Source organism: Loxodonta africana, chromosome 8, assembly GCF_030014295.1.
Source record: "Loxodonta africana isolate mLoxAfr1 chromosome 8, mLoxAfr1.hap2, whole genome shotgun sequence".
Taxonomy (NCBI): domain Eukaryota; kingdom Metazoa; phylum Chordata; class Mammalia; order Proboscidea; family Elephantidae; genus Loxodonta; species Loxodonta africana.
In genome coordinates, this window is record NC_087349.1 from 35,522,666 (window position 1) to 35,543,690 (window position 21,025).

Below are 21,025 nucleotides of genomic sequence, written 5' to 3' on the forward strand. Positions count from 1 at the left end.
AATTTCTTGATCTCAAAGTCCCTTTCAATTCTAGGATTCTTAGATTCTTCAAGAGGAAAAGAACATCCTTATTACTTATTTTTCCATTTACATAATCAGGAAATTGGTGGGTGCCCAGTGACTGAGGGATGAATTGATAAGTGGATTAATAAATTAATGACCTTTTTAAAGCAAGCGGTAACAAGTATTTTTCTTCTGTATGAACAGAATACCTAAACGGGTCTTAACATTTTTCAATCGGTCAAACAGATGGTGTCTTAGTTATCTACTGCCACCACAAGTGGATGGCTTTAACAAACAGATTTATCCTCTCACAGTCTAGAAGGCTAAAAAAACCCACCATCATTGAGTCGATTCCAACTCATAGTGACCCTATACACAGAGCAGAACTGCCCCATAGAGTTTCCAAGAAGTGCCTAGTGGGTTCGAACTGCCAACCTTTGGTTAGTAGCCGTAGCTCTTAACAACTATGCCACCAGGGTTTCCTCTAGGAGGCTAGAAGTCCTAATTTCAGGGCACCAGCTCCAGGGAAAGGCTTTCTCTCTCTGTCAGCTCTGAGGGGAGGTCCTTGTCATCAATCTTCCCCTGAGTCCAGGAGGGTCTAAGCACATGGACCCCAGGTCCATAGGATGTGCTCCACTCCTGGCTCTTCTTTCTTGGTGGTAGGAGGTCCCTATCTCTCTACTGGCTTCTCTCTCCTTTTATCTCTTGTAAGATAAAAGGTGATGTAGGCGACAGCCCAGAGAAACTCCTTGTACATCAGATTAGGGCTGTAGCCAGAGTAACGGTGTTACATCCCACTCCAATCGTCTTTATATAACTTAATCTTGCCTCATTAACCACAGGCAGAGATTAGGATTTACAACGCACAGAAAATTACATCAGATCATCAAATGAAGGACAACCACATAATACTAGGAATCCTTCCCTAGCCAACTTGACACATATTTTGGGGGGACACAATTCAATCCATGACAGATGATGAGGAGTGAAACAAGATTCACATTAAACACCTGTGGGAACAAGGAAAGTCAAGTGTGAGAGCAACAGAGAATGGAACTGGGAATGGGAACAGGGGTAGATTAATTCTCAGAAACTACCTGATGGCACAATGGTTAAGTGTTTGGCTGCTATCTGAAAGACTAGTGGTTTAAACCCACCCAGCGGCTCCACGGGAGAAAGCGTGGCAATCTGCACTCATAAAGGTTACAGCCTAGAAAACCTTTGGAGCAGTTCTACTCTGTCACAGGGAGTTGCTCTGAGTCCAAATCAACTCGCCAGCACCCAACGCCACCATCATTAACTAGTAAAGTCTCTTACTTTGTTAAATTTACAACTGCTTATAAACCAAAGTAAAACGTCAGGTTATGTAAAAGTGTATTTGAATGAACAGTGAATGTATAACCAAATAGTTTTTGGTAAATAATGAAATATAATTTCACTGTTTCATGAATATTTAACATGTAGAAGTAAACTATTAATTCACATTCTATTTTTAAAATATCCTATATAGAAATATTGTTCTAGTAATAACATTAAATATTATTTATGTATTCTACATTTTATTACCATTTTCTCTATTATTGTATATATGCACTTAAAATTTACACTTACATAGCCAAAAAACAAGTTTTCTCTTAAAACAATGATGCTCTTTTAATACGGTAATATGAGTAAGCATGTACTTAATCATGTTATAGAAATTGGAATTGTTTCAGCCCAGTAGGAATGAGACGTTTTCAGGACATAATTAGGGGGATATCAAAGACAACAGATACATCTGTAAAATCCAATACCAATTAGAAATAACAAACTGCATTACCTTTCTTATGTTTGCGGAATACTTTGACCAATAGACATGTAAGGTTAGAGATAGCTTGATATTATTAAAAACTGCAAAAAAGCAAAGAATCAGAGGTGATAAGAGGACAACTTAAAGCATATTTTCTGGAAGTAAATAAATATGATAAACTTATCAAGAAAATAGTTTTAAAATCCATTTTATTTAGGACAACCAAAGAGAGGCTGTCAAATTAATTTTATTTTTAGTTACATCGTTCTCTGTAACATAAAACCTGTGGCCGCTGGGTGGATTCTGACTCACAGCGACCCTATAGGACAGAGCAGAACTGTCCCAGAGGGTTTCCAAGGCTATAACCTTCAAGGAAGCAGACTGCCACATCTTCCTCCCTCGGATTGCCTGGCGGGTTCCAACTGCTGACCTTTCAGTTAGCAGCCTAGCACTTAACCACCGCGCCACCAGGGCTCCTTTCTATAACAAACAACAAGGTAAAATGTACTGAAATGAGAATATTCACAAGCTTATATCACCATTAACAACTGCCACACCTTATTATCCCCTACCTTTTGAGAATCAAGAACTCTTTGTTACTGCTCTCCTTGGTTGTGCTGAATCTGTACAGTGGGCTGATCCTCACAAGGGAAGCAAAGTGAGAAAAGACCACACTCTATGGGATGGCACACTTCATGGGGTATGTATACACTTGACATGACTGAATGGAGTGTATGAGTGGACGTTGGGACAGCAAAGCAGTTAAAAGGAACTATGTAGATAAGGATCTAAAATTTTTTAGCAGTCCCAGTGGCAAGAAAAAAGATGTCTTGAGAGATTTTGGGCAAAACTTCCTATACTGTACACTGTTTAAAACCCCATGTGCCACTCCCTTTAAGCCAAACTACAGCAAAGATATGCAATATTATTACAGCCGGAGTTTTAAGGCAGTGTAATACACACACGGGACCATGTGGAGATCCAACATTTTATGTTACATGTTTATAAATATGTATGAGTCTGTGTACCCAATCCATTAAAAAGGGGAGCTCTAATTTCAAATAGACAAAGTTTATCGGAAACTTCTCCAACTCCACATTTTATTTCTGGACTGGTGCCACCAACAGCTAACTATATGAATGAGCATAGGACCAAGGCAAAAACTGTGAAGAAATTAATATTTATGGAATGTTAACAACATGAGCTTCAGGGAGCAGAATGTCAGGTGATTATGTATGTTCCTTTACCCTAACATGATCGACTGCTTAGGCACTCTACCTCCTCCTCTTCTTGGCTCAGCGTTCCGAGTATATACGAGGAGGCTCTGTTCTTGACCAGGAAATAAGACAGTACAGTGATGTTACCTAGTGGGCTAAGATAATCGAAAAACAAACCAAAACGCACTTAAATTTTAACTGACTCCCTTGAGATATACTAGCAAAGTTATTTATGGTAATTTTTGTTTGTTTTGATTCTTCTTATTTTAGGAAGTATCCTTATGTGTATGTTTATGTGGTAGAAGGAGAGAGTGTTAGAGCTTCAAACTTGATTCCGTGTATTTCATAGAATTTTTTAGTTGAAAGCGAATCCAGTCTCTTTTTCACTTTGGAGGAAATGACTCACCCAATATTACACAATAGTTAGAGACAAACCTAGAAGGAGAATGCAGGTCTCCTGCACTTAGTGTAGGACTCTGAATAGTGAACCAAGCTGGCTATTTTACTATCCTAGATCATAATTAGTTTCCAGAAGTACTGTCTTCATTCACACTCTAGTATGATTATCAGGAAATTCCTTAACAGGAAAATTTCTGACTACAAACAAGGAAATGAGCATGCATTGGGACTTGGAACACCAGCTGGCAACATGGTAGGCACTGGTTATCTAAGTGACAGGGGAAGAAGAGCAGAAGATGAGAACTAATTTAGAGGAAATAAAGGGGGGGGGGAGGGGAGAAGAACAAGAAAAGAAGGGAAAAGAGGAGTAATTATGTAATAAGACCCCTACTTTGCCTCCCTTCAAAATGTCCCTAGGTGGCGCAAATGGTTTGTCCTCAAGTTAAAGGTTGGGAGGTTCAAACCCACCCAGAGGCATCATGGAACAAAGGCCTAGTGATTCGTTTCCATAAAGACTACAGCCAAGAAAACCCTATGGTGCATTTCTACTCCGTAACACACATGGTCTCCTTGATGGCAATGAGTTTGGTTTAGTTTTTGGTTTTTCCTTCCTTCACGATTTCCCAAAGGTCCCTGAAAAACTTACTGATTAATATCAACATAAGATCAGAACTATTTTAAAAGCTCTCACAATTCAGTCTGGAGGAGGAAGAAGGAAAGAGAAAAATCAGAAGAAAAAGGCTAAGAAGAAGCATCTCCTCCTTCTTGAATGGCAATAGAATAGTTTATAACCTCCTTTCCTTATTATCAGGGCATTTAGAATAAAACTGTTGAACAAGTTGGTGCAAATTTTAAATACGGGAGACTTAAAAAAAAATCTTTTTTTTTTTTTTAAGTACAGAGAGGAAGATCTATAGGACATTAGGTTCATCAGAAAATACCTCTGTAGGATAGTTTTATAATGTTATTTGGAGAGCTGTGTCATTTATTCACTTTAGCTATAGGTGTCCAAACGTAATTTGAGCAAGCTAAAGAATTTTTTAAAGAAGCAGGACTTTAAAACTGGAGAGATGGACTCTCCATCAAGTCATAAATCCTCAATCTGCTGTTTAAGAATAGATATGGAAAGAGAAATTGTCAACTTATGGTATGTGTTCCATTCCCCTCTATGTTCCCCCCACCTCTGCAGACAATTCCAGAAATACTTGGTTTGACCATACTTTACTCATAGTGTAGCCTTTACAACTAGTCATATATGCTGCTTATCCTATAACAAGATATGATGATTTATATGGCTAAATATGTCAGTGTAACTTGTGCTACCCACCCAGTGCCGTCGAGTCGATTCTGACTCATAGCGACCCTGTAGGATAGAGTAGAAGTGCCCCATAAAAAGGCATCATTATATTGAAACAATCAGCTACTGAGTTTGTTGTTCAAAGCATGAACATCCACTCAGAACTTGCAAAGTTAAATGTAATATTGTTTCTCAAATCAAGAACAAAAAAAGGATAAATAAAATTGAACTTGAAGTCTTTATTACAGAGATTAGATTCATAACTTGCCCAACAGAACAGTGAAGTTTTCCACGTGTGATATGGTATTGGTGCAAATGGTTAACACACCTGGCTGCTAACCAAAATTTGGAAGTTCAAATTTACCACAAGGCACCTCAGAAGAAAGGCCTGGTGATCTCCTCCAAAAAAATCAGCCATTAAAAGTCCTATGGAGCCCGGTTCTACTCTGATACACATACAGTCACCATAAGTTGGAGTAGTCTCAATGATAACTGGTTTATAAAATGAGTGTACGATGAAAATGGAAAGAGAAAAGTAATTTACACAAAAAAGGAGTACAATGATACAGATAGAAGTAATTTCTTGGCCTTCTAATAAGCCATTCACTCCTCCATTCAACATTTATTTTTGGAGCTCCTACCACGTGCTGACAGTTTTCTAGCCATTGGGCTACAGCAATGAACAAAACAAGATCCCTGGCTTCATGGAACATAAAAAACAGACAATACAGAAACAACTACTTTAAATGTCAGTCGATGCCAATGCTTTTAAGAAAAATAATACAAGGGAAAGGTGAATAAGCATGACGAAAGGGTTTGTTATTTTACATAGGATGATTGGAGAAGCCTTCTCTCATGAGGATAATAAGTATTCACTTGAGCAGAGACCTGAAGTTAGTGATGAAGTGATGATACCTGAGGGTACAGCATTTCAGAGAGAACAGTGAGAGCAAAACCTCTCTGCTGTGAGGAGTATCAAGGAAGCCAGTGTGTCTACAGTGGAGTGAAAAAAAGGAAAATCTTAGGAAATAGTGTCAGATAGGTAAAAGTAGCAGGGGTCAAATAACATGGATTTATGTAAAGTCTTTTTCTTTTACCCTGACAGAGAACCTACTGAAGATCTTGTGCAAAGGAGGGATATGATCAGCCTTGTTTTCAAACGATCACTCTGCTGTGTGGAGAATAAATTTGGTTCTGGGAGGGGAAAGAAAAGAGATTGAGTAGCTACTGCAATAGTTCAGGTGGGAGATGACGGTATGTCTGACCAGACTGATAGCAATGTCTGCATTAACTAGATGTTTGAAACAAGATTTTTTTGTTGCCTTTCAGCTAAACTAAAGGCAGACTGAGAAAGGTAAAAAACTGAAGACTAAAAAGATGTGAAGAGTTAGCCATAGTCATACAGATATAGATCACCAAAATCCTGGAACATAAACTTGGGTGAAGTTATGGTGAAGAATAGTTCTTAAAGATGTTGGGGATCTTTTTTTCTTAAATGAGATGATTTAATGACAGTCTACATATGCTAAGATGTTAAGATGCTTGGATTAGTGTACTTTAAGTTTCTCCTTACTATCTGCCAGTGACAAATTTTATAAACGCTTTCCTAAAATATGTCTACCACTGATTTCTTTCCTGTACCCTAAAATACATTTTAAGAAAGTTTATTTTTTTCTTAAAATTAAAAAAAAAAAGTTCCAAAAAAGATAGCTTAAGTATGCATGCCACATGATGCAAAACAAACTATAACCCCCCTCCAAAAAAAAGAAAAAATTCTCACAGAAAATGCTATCATATAAAGACCAAAAGTTGAAAAAAAGAAAGGAAACAATTATCAGAAAAATTTTAAGTTGTTTCTAGTTACATCCTTTATTTTAAAATTTAAGGTTAATTTGCTTAACCTATTGAAAAGAAAAAAAAAAAACCCTATAACATTCTAATGGTATAATCCTTTAGGCTTAGCTTAGAAAAATCTTAAAAAGGAAACACTACAAACTTAAATTTTAAATCAACATTACCTTTCACCAAGCTTTTTAAGCTTTCCAAAATAGAAACAGGGGGGTACTGAGGAACATTAATAAAATTAATAAAAATGCCACAGGCTTTCAAATCCCTGGGAATTCATTTGCTTCACAGCAATGTGCTTCTTTCAGCATTTAAACTTATTTGTTCTTGCTAATAAAAACAATTTGCCACACCAAAAAGGAATGAAGATGTCAGCTCCATATGACATATTTATCAATATAATGGGAAGGTCTGTTCTAGACATTCTTGGTGGATAGGAAAACGGAGGTATACAACTGATTAGAGAGTTGAATTCCCACAGTAGATGAGTACAGGCCAAAGAATACATATATCAAGTATCATGAAACTCAAAAGGTTCATCTTGGGCCTCCACGGATGATTTATGATAAAAATGTATTTTTAATCAGTTTAGGTATAGAATTTTAGATAAAGTGAGGTAATTTTAGAATTCAAACCATACATGTCAAGTTGGAAAAATGAACAAATACAAGTCAATGTGGAGCGAATAAACAAAGTTTGAAAATACAAAATGAAAAAGTATTAGGATTTAAAGTGAATCACAAGCTGTAAACCATTAAAATGTAATATTGCTTTAAAATGACATACAATATTGCTTTAAAATGCCAACACTTACTAATGTCACATTTGAAAAAAACAGCAAATTATTGAAGCAACTATTTAGTGATAAAAGTTTTCCTGAATACTACAAGTAAAAATAAGTTAGCAGATACAAACTCAAATATACTAGGTTTAGTTTTTTGTTTAAATATTAGTAGTATTAGACCATAATAAATCTAAATATTTCTAAAGACCTTTCTCCAGCATGTAGACATTTTAACATTTAATCCCCTTACATTTCACCAAAGTTATTCATTTTTTGTTTGTTTTGTCTGGAAAATTCGGGGCAGGGGTGGAAAAATGCCCTGAGCAGTGCAAGAGTATATACAAAGGTACATTGGGATAATGACAAGACGGAAGTAAATAAGCAGGTGGAAGTACCCATTTATTTTAACAAAGACTATTTTACAGGAAAGAATAGTCTATGTGTATTTATGTAATTCATTAATAATGATCTCCACATAACCAATGCTGGACTTTAAAAAAAAAAAAAAAAAACTGTATTTTTAAAAAAGTCTCCTAGCTAGCCTTAGTTAAGATGTAAAAAAAGCAAACATTTATTGAGCCCAGTTTGAGGTCCCGAAAAACAAATGAAGCTAAAAGTTTGGAGTAGCTCCATAAGAAAGCAATGAAAATGACCTCAGCCTCATGGGGTGGGGGGGGGGGGAGAAGGCCTAAAGAACTTAAATTATTTTACTTGATGAGGACTAAAAAAAAGTGATATTACTAGAACCCAAGTATATTAAAAGATAAATAAATAGATGAACCAAGAAAATCTTTTTTATTTCAACTAAAGAGGAACAGAACGAAAAAGAAACTACAGCTTATAAACTTCTGTAATTATCTGTGATTATCTGTAGACTGTGAGCACTGGAATACACATAAGGAAAGTTTCAAGCACCTGGACCACCATTTCAGAAGCCTAAAGAATATAAACAACAATCTTTCTGGGTTAGATTTGATCAAGTTTGTTTGAACTCAATGAATCAAAGGCTACATACATAATAAGTAAGGCTACTTTCAAAATCTAAGGAAATCTTAAAATCTCAAAGAGGCTAACTTAAGAAATAAGACTTTCTTCTATCAAAAGGGAGCATAAATCTGAGCAATGGTTAGAATAATTTGGATACATTCAGTCATTTGCTAAGGACACCACTACCTTTCACAAAGTTTAAGAAAAAAAAATAAGTTTGCGACAAAAATAACATTCCATAAATATAATGGAATTTATATTATTTCTAAATTCAACTGTGATTTGTAATTTTAAGAGAACTTCTTAGTGACCTGTGTCCTCAATCACTTTTGCAAACCAGTGGGCTCTTTCTGATTTAATTCAGAGGCAGAAAATACATGAGGACTTCCATCATTCAGTTTTCTATCCATATTAGAGCATAGCTGCTCTAACACAAGCCTGTCAACACAGAAACAGACAAGGGTGATGAGGCAGATCCAGCTATAAATCCTTAAATATCACAAATAATATACCTTTTATGTAATTAAGCTCTGTATCCCTCACAGCTTCTCTTGATGTCGGGTAAATCTGTCTGGCTAGATTCATTATACTGTCATATGCCCTATGAGTCTCAATCAAACCATGCAGTTATTTTCACATACCTAAATATGCTTTTTTATACAGTATAATTCTAAACAGCTATGCAAAGGCAGTTGTTTTGCGTTTTAGAAGTCTTACTTTTACAGAGCACACCTTCTCATTACAGGTTATCAGTAAATTTAATGTTCACCTTTTCCCTATTTTTATGGTATGCCACAAATGATTCCCCCAAGTTTAGATTTCTAGGAAATGTACAAGGATTTCTTTCTTCTTTTTTTTTTTTGGCAAAAACACTCACTGTTATCAGTGCAAAGAAATAAAATGCCAATGACAGTTTATTCACTCACAGCCATTTCATAAATACATTCATATTATAATGTAATTAAAGGTCTCTTTCCACTACAGAGTATGAATTCTACGAGAACAATTGCCAGGTCTAGATTTTCATTGCTCTGAATCTCAAATACAAGTTGGGGGATTTTGAGGAACAATTGTAAGTAGTTCATAATTGTTATTTATATTTTTTTCCTTTTAATTGCTTTATTTATTCTCCTATCCATTGTAGTATAATGGCAATATCTTAATAAGCCATGTATAGAAAAGTATTTATTGTATTCATATTTAACTTGAAAATTTAAAATTATTCTCTTAAAAAGTTTTGTATCCTTATACTTAAAAGTGAACTCTAAAGGTGATCTTTAGTTAACTGACTGTCACCTTCTCTCTCAATTTCAGGGATATATTATCTGGTTTCTAGTGTCCTCTTTAAGAGTTAGTGACTTAATCACAATTCAACATTTCTTTCCTTTAACTTTGGTTAAAAATGAAATAGTGAACTCTGTAACGAAGTACTGACCTGCACGACTATTATATAGAAATCTAGTCGAGTAATAATAATAAAAGGAAAGAAACAAAGAATGAAAGGAAAAACTTTAGAAAGCTCTAAAGCTGAAATGAAATTTTAAGACCAAAATGATCATATTGTATATAACTTTATGCTCTGTTAATGTATACACAAGTAAACCAAAACTGTAAATTAATTGTGTTTAACAGCATTAAACATTACATTAAAAAATTCCAGTACACTGAGAATAAACAGCTTGTCCATAATTCATAGTGACAGAAAAGATAAACAGGCCCCTTGACAACATAAAACCTTTCCCAAGGTATGCCACAATGCAAACTTGAAAATGAAAATATCTGAAAGCTCATCTTTACCTCAATTTTGACCTCTCACACAGACTTGTTATTAAACATACCCCTCCTGTCTGCCTAACCAAACTATCTGAGTTTGGAGAGTTCGCAAAGATGTGCCTTCCAGGCAAACTTTTGTTTTCTAAATCTCTCCAAATACTTCCAGTTGGAAAACATCCACTTCAGCTATTTGACACCAGGGCGTCACTTTTTCCTCTTGCCTTACCTGCTACAACTTAAGTATTTTTGCAAGTAAACTCTGGGCAGTTAGGGAGGTGACTCTTTAAGCACTTCTGAATCCATGATGACTTTGTACCTTACACACTCCCACAGCCAAAGGCCTTTCTCCCTCCAGCCTGTTCTGAGAACTCACCCAGGTCACTTAGCGCACCTCACTCACCTCTGAAAGAGCTCGCCACCTGGGAGCAAACAGCACTCTAGGAATAATCCTCAAGATCAAGAAGCTGACTGGATTTCAACACGTGGTGAGAGAAAATGTGTGTATGGGGGGGGGCGGTGCGAATATCACAGAGAGCAGCTGTCTATTAAGTGGCTTAAATCTGTTGGTTAAAAAGCTGAATAAACAAATACACAGATGGGTCTAGTTCCTTGGGGATTCTGGATTCTCAGAAGCCTCCCACACGATGTCCAGTTCGGGCTCTCCTGACTCATCTCCATGCAATACGCGAACTGGTTCCACTTTGAGATGCCCCAGATTTGCACTCGTCTTTCCCCTCAGGTTCCTTCTAATCAAAGTGTCACCCCACCCCGCCCCTGTCAGGTGCCCTGAGACACTCACCTAAGAGATCTCAAAGTCTGAGCGCAGGAGAGCAACTTTTCCTTCCTGCTCTAAAGAGACCCGAACACCCGCAGCAAGTGAGAGTCTTCGTAGACACTCACGGCGCTTTCAGGGTGTCCGGGCGCCTTCTGGCCTCGAGGGCCAGGAGAGGCGCTCGGGCAGCGTGCACGGCCACCCAGAGGGTCCAGCCTGCGCCGCCGCCGCCGCCGCCACACATGCGGGCGTCAGGACCCGCGCCCGGCCTGGGTCACAGTCACCCACGAGCTCCTGCCCGTCCTCCGGCTCGCCAGGGGCCACGGCGGACTTCCAGGTAAAAGCTCACAGTGAAACCCTTCTTTTCTCCCAAAGGTGTTAGCGCTCCTCGCACATGCCCTCTCTGCAGAACAGGGAGGCGCGATTTCCCCCCAAACCCACCCACAAAGAGTGAGCAGACGGAGACCTTCCCAAAGCGAAATCCCACTAAATCCAGGGCAGATCCCGGGCGAAGCGGGTGGTGGTACCTCGTGGAGGCGGGAAAGAGCGTGATCTGGACAGCAGCTGAGATGCACGACTATCCCGAAGAGTCACTAGGGGCCAGGAGTTTCTCACTCGAAAAACAGTAGTGTCCCCTTTCCGCTTCTCTTGTCCCCAGAGAAGTACTTTTGAGATGAACGCTGAAGTGCCCAACTGCCTAACTTGCAGAAGAGAAGCGTGCACTTGCCCAGTTGAGTAAATAAAGGCTAGCAGTTGGATCAATAAAGTGTGTGCTTCTAAACACCAGATGTTTTTACTGTTGTTTCGTCTGCCAGGGGGAGGGGGAAGGGAGGAGGAGGAAGAGACAACAAACAATTAAAAAAAAAAAACAGGGTAAACAAACACACATCTGGTGTTTCGACACATATCTTCCTCCAGCCGAGGTCTCTCCGGACGAGGCAACATTTTGCATATTCAAAACTAAAATTCATCCGTGAGCCAACAGTTATCGCCCCTCTCGCAATCCCCCTCCCCCATCACAAAGCAACCCGAAAAAGCACAACAAGTGGTGGTGTTGGGTCCGGAACGCGACACCGACGCCGAGCCGAAATTTGACACATGTCACACTCGCCCCGCCGCGCCCAGCGCAGCCGCTGGGGCGAAACTTTACCTCCGCCGCCACCGCCGCCGCCGCCGCCACCGCCGCGCGGAGCAGAATAAAGTGGCCGCCCGGCGTGGAGGTGGCCGAGACGGGGTGGGCTGCGGAGGTGCAGCGCGCCAGAGTGAAGGCGAAGAAACTTACCGCAACCGGGGACGCCGGGGCAGCGTCCCGGAAGGTGGCACCCGCCGCGCCGAGGCAGAAGCCCCCCAACAACACACCCACGCGCCGAGTCCCTGCGGCTGCTGCCGCTAGTGGGGGCCGAGCCTGGGGGCGTCTGAGGAAGCGGCAGCCGGCGGCCGTCCGCCGCATAAATCACCGGGACGCTCGAAGGCGGGCGGCGCGGGGCTAAAGCCGGGGCGCAGCGGCGGCCGCGGAGCTGCACGCGCCGGCGTGTCTCGCGCTTTCTCGGAGGCTCGCGCTGTCTCGCGCTGCCGCTCCCCCCACCCGGATCTGTGTGTGTGTCTGTGTGTGTGTATATGTGTCTGTGTGTGTGAGTGTGCGCTAGCGGGCGCGCGCACTCGGCCGCGCGCGAGTGTTGTTGGCAATGCAAACTGTACACACACTGCGCGCGGAGCCGCCTCTCCCCGGAGCGGCGGGGTGGGGGAAGGGGCGCCTCGGAGGAGTCTAAAGTGCTGCTGGACCACTTGTTTTGTTTCACTTTGTGGTGTTATTGTTGTTGTTATTGTTATTAATCCCAAAAGTGGTTTGGGATCAGCCAGTTAGGATGCCTTCCTCTCCCACCACCATTCTTCCCCCCACACCCCAACTTCTTTGAGGGAGGATGAGAGCGGGACACAATATTGTTGGGATTTGCAGTGGAGCCTCCTGGCTGACGTCAGGTCCACCTGCTATGTAAACAACTCGCCGCAGAACTTGTTTGTTCGGCGCCTGATTTTCCCCCACCCCCACCCTTCTCCCCACCTCCTGCTCCGCCTCCTGCAGCTCGCCCCAGACGGCGTGTCAAGGAAGGGGGTGGGGAGGGAGGAGAGAACAAAACCTTATGCTGTATTGGCAAAGCCGAGTTGTGTCTGCTGCTTCTTGGCACTTGCCAAAGTACCGTCCCCTCAGCAGACGGAGCTGCTGGCAAATTAAACAGGGGATTCCACGTGAAGTGCAGAAAGCCTCGAAGGGATCCAAAGCCCTTGGTGGCGGGGAGTTAAAGTACATGGTAGTCAGGGAGGGAGCCTGGAGCGTGCGTTACAACGCTGATTGGCCTTTCTTTGCTCGGTGTGCGCCTCTGCGGCCTGGGGTGGAGAAAGGCCGAGCGTCTTTCTCACTCTTCATTGTTGTCGTGGCTCCTGGCTCACTCGGGCCCAGGAGTTCTTGGGCTTCCTCGTGATGCACAGCCCGGGTCTCCGGTTGTGGGGTCGGTCTGCAGGGCCACCTGGGCGGGGCTTTTGGGGTCTCAGGCTTTCCTGACCGGCCTTATCAGTGACTGAGGGGAGCAAAAGTAACCGGCATGGACAGAAAGTAGCCTCTGCCAGAGCTCGCTACGCGCGCACTTCAAAGCCGAGGCGCTGGCTTGTGGGGATGCGCGGGCTAGACCTCCAGCCCCGGTCCCCGCTCCGGGCTGCAGGGTGTGACCCGGCTGGCGGGGCCGCACGGTACCGAGAGGGATGGCAGGAGAGGCCGAAGGAGAGCGAGGTCGGCCTCGGATGGGACGCGTGACTGGGGTGGGGGGGGGGGTCCCTCGCCAGCCCCTTGCCCTCCAGTCCCTCCCGTTCCCGCGGCCCGCGCGACCCTCCGCCCTCCGGGTTCCCTGCGCGCCGCCGCCGGAGCCCGCGTCTCCGCTCGCAAAGCAGTCGCGAAGCGTGGCTTTCCGAAAGGCGCTGAAACTTTCCTCCAAATAGCTGCAACCGAGAGGCACTTAGAAGCAGAGCCTGGCCCCCAGCTTCTTCCCAGCCCTCCTCCCAGGAGAAAAAAAGACTAACTTAAAAATCTCTGGTGGCGGACGAGGTGGGGGAGGGCGATGACTGGGAAGATTGGCGAGCAGCACTAACTTCTGCCTTTGACTCGGTCTTTTCCTCAAAGAGCAGCGCGCCCTTTCTCTAAAGGGCAGACGCGAGCTCACACACACACTTGGCATCAACTCTTCTCTTCAGAACCCGCAGTTCTCCAAGGGAGGAAGCAGCCCTGGCACCCACTTCTGTAAACACACCGTCAGGTTTTCTGGGGAAACCAATTAAGTCAATAAGCCGCGGGGCTGGTCCAGGGAAGACGGCCCTGCAAGGAGGACGAGGACCGAGGTAGATTTTGGTTTGGAATCGCGGCGCCTTCTGTGAGGGTGTCAACTCCAGGCAGTTCTTAAGTGATCTGCTAGGGGTTGTGCTCAGTCTTTTTTAAATTGTCTTTTTCCAAATGCAGGCTGGGCAGTGAACAAATAATTCAAATGTTTTAAGGATAGGAGCAAGGGAGAAGAGGAGTGAGCAGTCATTAAAATTAGAGACCACTAGACCGGAATGACACTACCTCGCCCTTTTGAATAGTGGAGATCATTTTATGCCAAGATTTTGCTTCGATGTCTCACTAGCAAACCTAAATAAAAAGCGGATTCTCGGAATTAACCTGACTCTTTTATAAAAGAGAAGAGCAAACGGCGTCGAAATCCTTGGAAAGCCGAGGATGTACCTTTCCACAGGGTTTGTGAGTAAAGTTAACTAACAACCCTGTCCAAAACCAGACAGTTGGCACGTTTTTCTTCTTCCTCCCCTCACGTGTATGGACCCCACTTTCTTCCCTTTCTTTCTAGGTGTCCCGAGGAAGTGGCACGAGAAAGGTTCATTATGAAGGAGACTTGGCCACTTAGAGGATAAGTTCATGATCCCAACGGGCAGAAAGGGGGTGACGTTCTCAAGACTTGGAGATGAACGAGATTAGGTAGCCTGTCACTTTTCTGGACACAAAGCCACGTTTTAGTGAACTTCGCAGCCCCTGACGTTTCTTTGCGGTGAGTACAAATAGTGAAGTGCCAGAAGTGCAAAAGCAGAACTCAGTGGAAGGAGCGTATCTTAATAAGTGGCGGCGTCCCCTTCACCGCCATAGTTCTAAGCCCCCTGGTGTCCCCGCTGAACTTCACCCCCATTCTCTCCCGTTTGCCTGCTGCCATCCTCCAGCCACCAACCCTTCCTCCCCACGGGGACAACGCCCAGGGAATTGAGAACGCAGGTCCCGCCCGGAGTCGCTGCCCTCGGCGGCACCCTCGCCGGCAGCCAATGGGCTGGGCCCGGGTTCGAGAGGTGAAAGTTCAGGCCCGGGGCTTACCGCCGGCTCCCCGGCTCCCGTCGCCTACCTCCCGGCCCCCGCCCCCAGCCACACTGCAGACACAGCTCGGCTACCAGGGGCTGCCACGGTGGCACGTAGTTTGTTGATGGGTGGTCATAAAATATATTTATTTGCAATTCCTTGAACTCGCCCACCACCCCCGCCCCAGCAGGGCCGGGAACACTGCGGGCTTTGTTCGCCTCGCCTGCTGCCTGAGCCGGCCGGGGTTCAGCGCTCTGAGCTCACAGACTCCAAAAAAAGTTGAGTATAATAATAGGAAAACCGGCTTTCCTCAGCTGAAGAACACGCTGAAAGGGCAAACAGCGAACGAATAGTTTTCTTTTGCACAAGTCAGTGGTCAGCCCACTGGCTCACGGCAGCTTTTGAACGAAACACTGCAGATCCGAGAGAGGGGGAAAGCCAAACTGTCCCCGCAGTCACCGCGCAGGGGAGTAGCCGCAGCTCAGGTCTCCTGCCCCGCATGTGGGGCTGCCAGAGTCATTTAAAGAGGCTCCAGGGGAAAGTTTAACGGGGCTATTGGGCAACTGAGGTAGTTCTCCAAGTGGCCTCAAAGCTCCCTCACAATAAATTATTGGATTTCAAGTTGATTCTACGATGAAACCACAAATCAACAAAATCTGAGACATTGCTCCGTTATGGTCCCGGCGAAAGATAAGTTCGTTTGAAATGGTCTCTGCCAGCACAACTTGAGCGAAATAAACCACCCCAAATGAGACTGACTAAAGTCAGGATGCAGGAAAGCAACGTGCGCGAATGACACGTATCAGAAATGTTGGTTTAATGCTTGTCCGAGTGAGCCAGTTTGATTTTTAATTATTTGTTACAAAAACTTTATTATTCACATACTTAGGTCTGTTTTCTCCAAAACTTTCAGTGAAACAAAAACTACATTTTTCTCCTTCAGTCTTTCCATTGTCGTAATTGTGACTTATACTTAAAATTTAACTGACTTAGATTCTGGGAGAGGGGAAGGAACAGTTTTTTACCCCTCCCCCACCCCATCCTTTCTCCCGGTTAGAGAAACTATCTTCCAAGTGGTATTACTCACTTCAAATCTTCTTTAACAAAAAAGTGTTCTTTAAATGCAACGTAAAATATTTTTCCGTACACTCAAGAGAACCGGCACGTATCAGGTTCCTATTTTTCATGTCCACTACAGTTTTCTGAAGAAGAGCAAATAAACATTGTTTTTAAACATTCTCCTATCCTCACTCTCCTCCCAGAAAATTTTTAGGGAAAAGAGAAAACACCAGTTTCACCGAAGTCAAATCAAGGGTAACCTATGTTATAACATCAAATTGAACGTAAATGTTGCGAAATTGGTGGAGTTACACTACCATCTGTCGTTAAGGTTCGGGACTACAAACTTGGGGACTTAAATCTTAATGAGTTTCCCAACTTTATTCTTTTTTTTTTTTTAAATCACAGACTACAGTTTTAATTGGATTTGTATAACATATACCCTGGGTTTACCTGAACCTTGAAGCAACAAATATTTGTTCATAAACCCATGCTTATACCAGAGTTCTCTAACAACCTCATCTCCAGAAAAATAAATACTCCGGATTTGCAGGCTTCCAGATAAAGCCTTTTGAAATCAGCTGTGAGTCTGCAGACCCCCTCCCCCGACACACACCTCCTTATTATCCTTGCATCTAGTAGGCTGCTGATAAGAACATGGGAGACTTAACTACAGGACCCACAGGTGTCCTGGGGTGAATAATAGACTTAATTTTCTCTTGAATATAAATAACCTAGTTCTTTTTTAGTATATCTAACCCTGAAACATGTAATTGCAGCATATCTCTACTAAGAGGTTGGCTGTATCTTAAAAAATTGATTCAAAGGCAGTTTATATAAGATTGTAGTTCTAGTTAATCTTACCACAGAGACAATGATCACTTGCTCTGGGATAGAATCTTGCAGGCTAAGTAGACTCTTCTACCAAATAAGATTCTATATCCAAATGAATATGGAGAGGGAACAACTACTGTATGAGGAATTCCAATACTGACTCAGAAGCCTCCATCAGGCAATGAATAATTCCTTCTTTTTATACAACACTCCAATGGCATGGAAATAATATTGTAATTACCTTTTAAGGATCTTAAATATATCACTATTTATATCATTATACACCTTTCTGAGTTAGGACTTGATTATCAAGTTTCTTTTTTCCAGAAAAAAAATTAAAATGTAACACCTTATGTTGGTAGGGCAGTAGCTAGAAATAATAAGTTGGATCATATGAAATCGTCTTTGACTCATACAAATGAAAATTTCATATGGTTCAACTTAATAGAACCCATATTTTTCTGAGACAGTCTGTTTCTATAAGAGTAACCATAGTTAAATTACCAATCCCGGATATTTACTTCCTGCCACATTGGTTCAAATGTGTGGAATTGCCTGACACAAGAGCCCTTTGCCTATTGATATTTCTACCATTAGAATTAGTCTTAGAGTTTAAATGTCTCTGAGTTACTCTGAAATTTTAGAGCTTAAGGAATCTTCAAGATAAATTTTAATCCAGTTCCCTCACATTAGAAATCTTAAAGCAAAGGCCCAGTGATGTCAGCAAGGTCACACAGCTAGTTAGTAAAACTCCAACTGTTTTTTTTTAACTATCTCATGTTTTTAAACATAAATCCTCTCATTCCTCTTACTCCTGAGAAGGCATTTGGCTACACATCCATCAAAACTGAAATGACTGAGTAATAGCAATACATTTGAATGTCAGCATAGTACTGAAGATGGTTAACTGTCACATCATGCCCACTAATACACAAGAAAAAAATATATATATGATGACTTGTTTCTCTTGACAGTCAGTTAAGGTCTACAAAAGATTTCAATAGTGTAAAAAGATTCATCACTGTTGATTACAAGTATTCATCATAGAAAAACTGATTGCAAGAGGTGCTAACACAAACCAGTTTGTGATGTTTTCCAGCGTTAATTATCATCAGGGACTCACAGGAGGCAAACACCCATAATCTCATCACCAACTTGCCTTCCCTAAGCTTTGAAGAAATAAAGGCTAACACAAGGCTATGAGACAACATATAGGATGTATTTTTTTTTAATATGAGTAAAAAGGGACTATGTAAAAATCCTTCATCAGCATAGATTTTTATCCTGGTTTAATAACCATGTGGTTCCAATAGCCATAGTAGTTTACCCAAAGAATGCACTGAAGTGGTTAATTATAACAAATCACATAAAGATTGTCATTTGCCCCCATCTTCCCCTTCTCCTTTATTTTATTTTCCTTCTGTGTCCCCTCCTTTCCCTCCTCTTCCTTTTTCTTCCCTCTGCTGTATCATCCTCTGCCGTGACTTTTGTTACCACCCTCACAATGACAATTTCCAGAACTCCTCACAGATATTTCTTTCCTAAACTCTAGAGCTGTTTATTCAGTTGCTTATTAATAGCACCATTTAAATTGTAAAAAGGTACCAACTCACCCTCTTCTCTTCTTAGCCAGCAACTCCTTATGCTTCTTGGTTAGTGATTAATATCGCTTCCATCCACCATTGCAAAAGCCAAACATTCTTTAGTCTTACCTTCATCTTCTCATATCCAATTGCAGTTGAGTCAGTTCTTACTCATGGCAGCCCCATGTGTCACAGAGTAGAATTGTTCCATAGGGTTTCCTTGGCTGATCGCCAGACCTTTCTTCCAAGGCACTGCAGTGTGGGTTTGAACCACCAGCCTTTAGGTTAGTAGTCAAGTGCAAACTGTTTGTACCACCCAGGGATCTTAATCAGTCACTGTTGTTGTTGTTGCTAGGTGTTATTGAGTCGATTCTGACTAGTAGCAACTTTATGTACAACAGAACAAAGCGCTGTACCATCATGCACCATCCTCAAAATTGTTGCTATATTTGAGGCCATTGTTGCAGCTATTCTTTCAATCCATCTCACTGAGGGTCTTCCTCTTTTTCACTGACCCTCTACTTTACCAAGCATGATGTCCTTCTCCACGGTCTGGACCCTCCTGATAACATGTCCAAAGTATGTCAGAAGAAGTCTTGCCATCCTTGCTTCTAAGGAGCATTCTGGCTGTACTTGTTCCAAGACAGATTTGTTCATTCTTCTGGCAGTCCATGGTGTATTCAATATTCTTCGCCACCACCATAACTCAAAGGTGTAAATTCTTTGGTGTTCCCTATTCATTGTCCAGCTTTCACATGCCTTGAGACCCATTGCCATCAAGTCAATTCCAACTCATAGCAACCCTATAGGACAGAGTAGAACTGCCCTGTAGGATTTCCAAGAAGTGGCTGATGGATTTGAACTACTGATCTTTTGGTTAGCAGCTGAGGTCTTAACCCCTGTGCAACCAGGGCTCCTCACATGCATTAGGCTTTCTTAATTATTTTCTGTTTAATCTTCCATTGTCCGCTTCCATTTATGGCCATGGCTGTTGCCTTACTTCAAGTCTCCATCATTTCTTACTTGATCAAGCAAAGGTTACCAACAACTAATGGAGTCAAATCTTAAGTTCTTAGCCTGGCACATACTTGCCTATCTAGTAAATATGAGCTGTCTAATGATTTCTTTTTTTTTTTTAATGAATGAATGAAAGTCTTGCCTAGGCAAATAAGTCTTAGATGTTAAATACATTCTGCAAAAAAACTGTCAGATGAGTTTTTTTTTAGCTGTGTATCATTTTCATCAAATCTGTAAGTTTGCTTTGTGGCCCAGTCTTAACGGCTAAAATAGTTACGACTTTGAAGGTGCTCATCATTTTTCATGTGAAAGTACTTAGTAAGTAGATATAAAGGTATATTCAATCTGGCATTCAAATTCCCAGCTGCAATATTTAATGGTTCAACAAATATTTATGTACTGAGCACTGTCCTCAGAGCCCTGGTGGTACAGCAGCTAAGAGCTTGGCTGCTAACCAAAAAGACAGCAGTTTGAATCCACCAACAGCTCCTTAGAAACTCTCCGGGACAGTTCTGCTCTGTCCCGTAGGGTCGCTATGAGTTGGAATCTACTCGACGGCAATGGATAAGCACTGTGCTAGATATTCAGAGAATTAAAGTTGTATTAGATGAGGTCCCTGCCCAGAGTTTATATTCTAGTGAGGGAAATAAAACATGAATTTCAATAAAACATAAGATAGAGGTATATACAGGATACCATGAGACAAGAAAAAATATTTCTTAAGGCTACAGTAAGAAAGTAACACAGCCCTAAGAATACATCTTTCAGTGAAAAATTTATGATGTACCAAATGTCTGCCTCAGCAAACTTACAATCTTTGGGCAAATGCCCAAAGTTGGGGTAAAAACTAGGTTGTATCAAAGACAATGGTTGGTCTAAAACTGTGAAGAGGTACTCAGGCAGACCCTTGAATTATTTCATTTTGCTCTTACTCATAGAGTGCACTTTTATTAAAAGATTACTTATAATTTGTCAAGATTTTACTACAGCAAAATAGTTGTATAATAGACAGGAAAGTAAAAGAACTGATAAAGTATTAAAAAAAAAAGATACACACACACAAATGTTCTGAGTTTAGGAAACAAGTTGTATGTTTTCCCCTCCCAGCGTAGTCTCCAACTCTCAAGCAAGGAAAGCAAGTAGTCCTGGGCCTGCATAATCTTCTGGGGACAGACATAGAAAATTGCCTTCCCCAATCGTTTTCCCCCACAAACCACATTTTTTTCCCTGTCTTTTCAAGGTGCATGCTGATTTTCTTCTTCGCCTGTAATTTTTCACAGCT

General features: G+C 41.8%; 1 protein-coding gene across 1 annotated transcript in view; it reads right to left on the reverse strand.

Annotated features, from left to right (window-relative positions):
- Positions 1-12,302, reverse strand: part of FOXP2 (forkhead box P2) — a 643,684-nt gene extending 631,382 nt beyond the window's left edge. Inside the window, exon 1 of the mRNA XM_023544567.1 lies at positions 12,149-12,302. The gene's annotated coding sequence lies outside the window, so the exon portion shown is untranslated. The remainder of the gene's footprint in view (positions 1-12,148) is intronic.
- Positions 12,303-21,025: the final 8,723 nt, after the last annotated feature.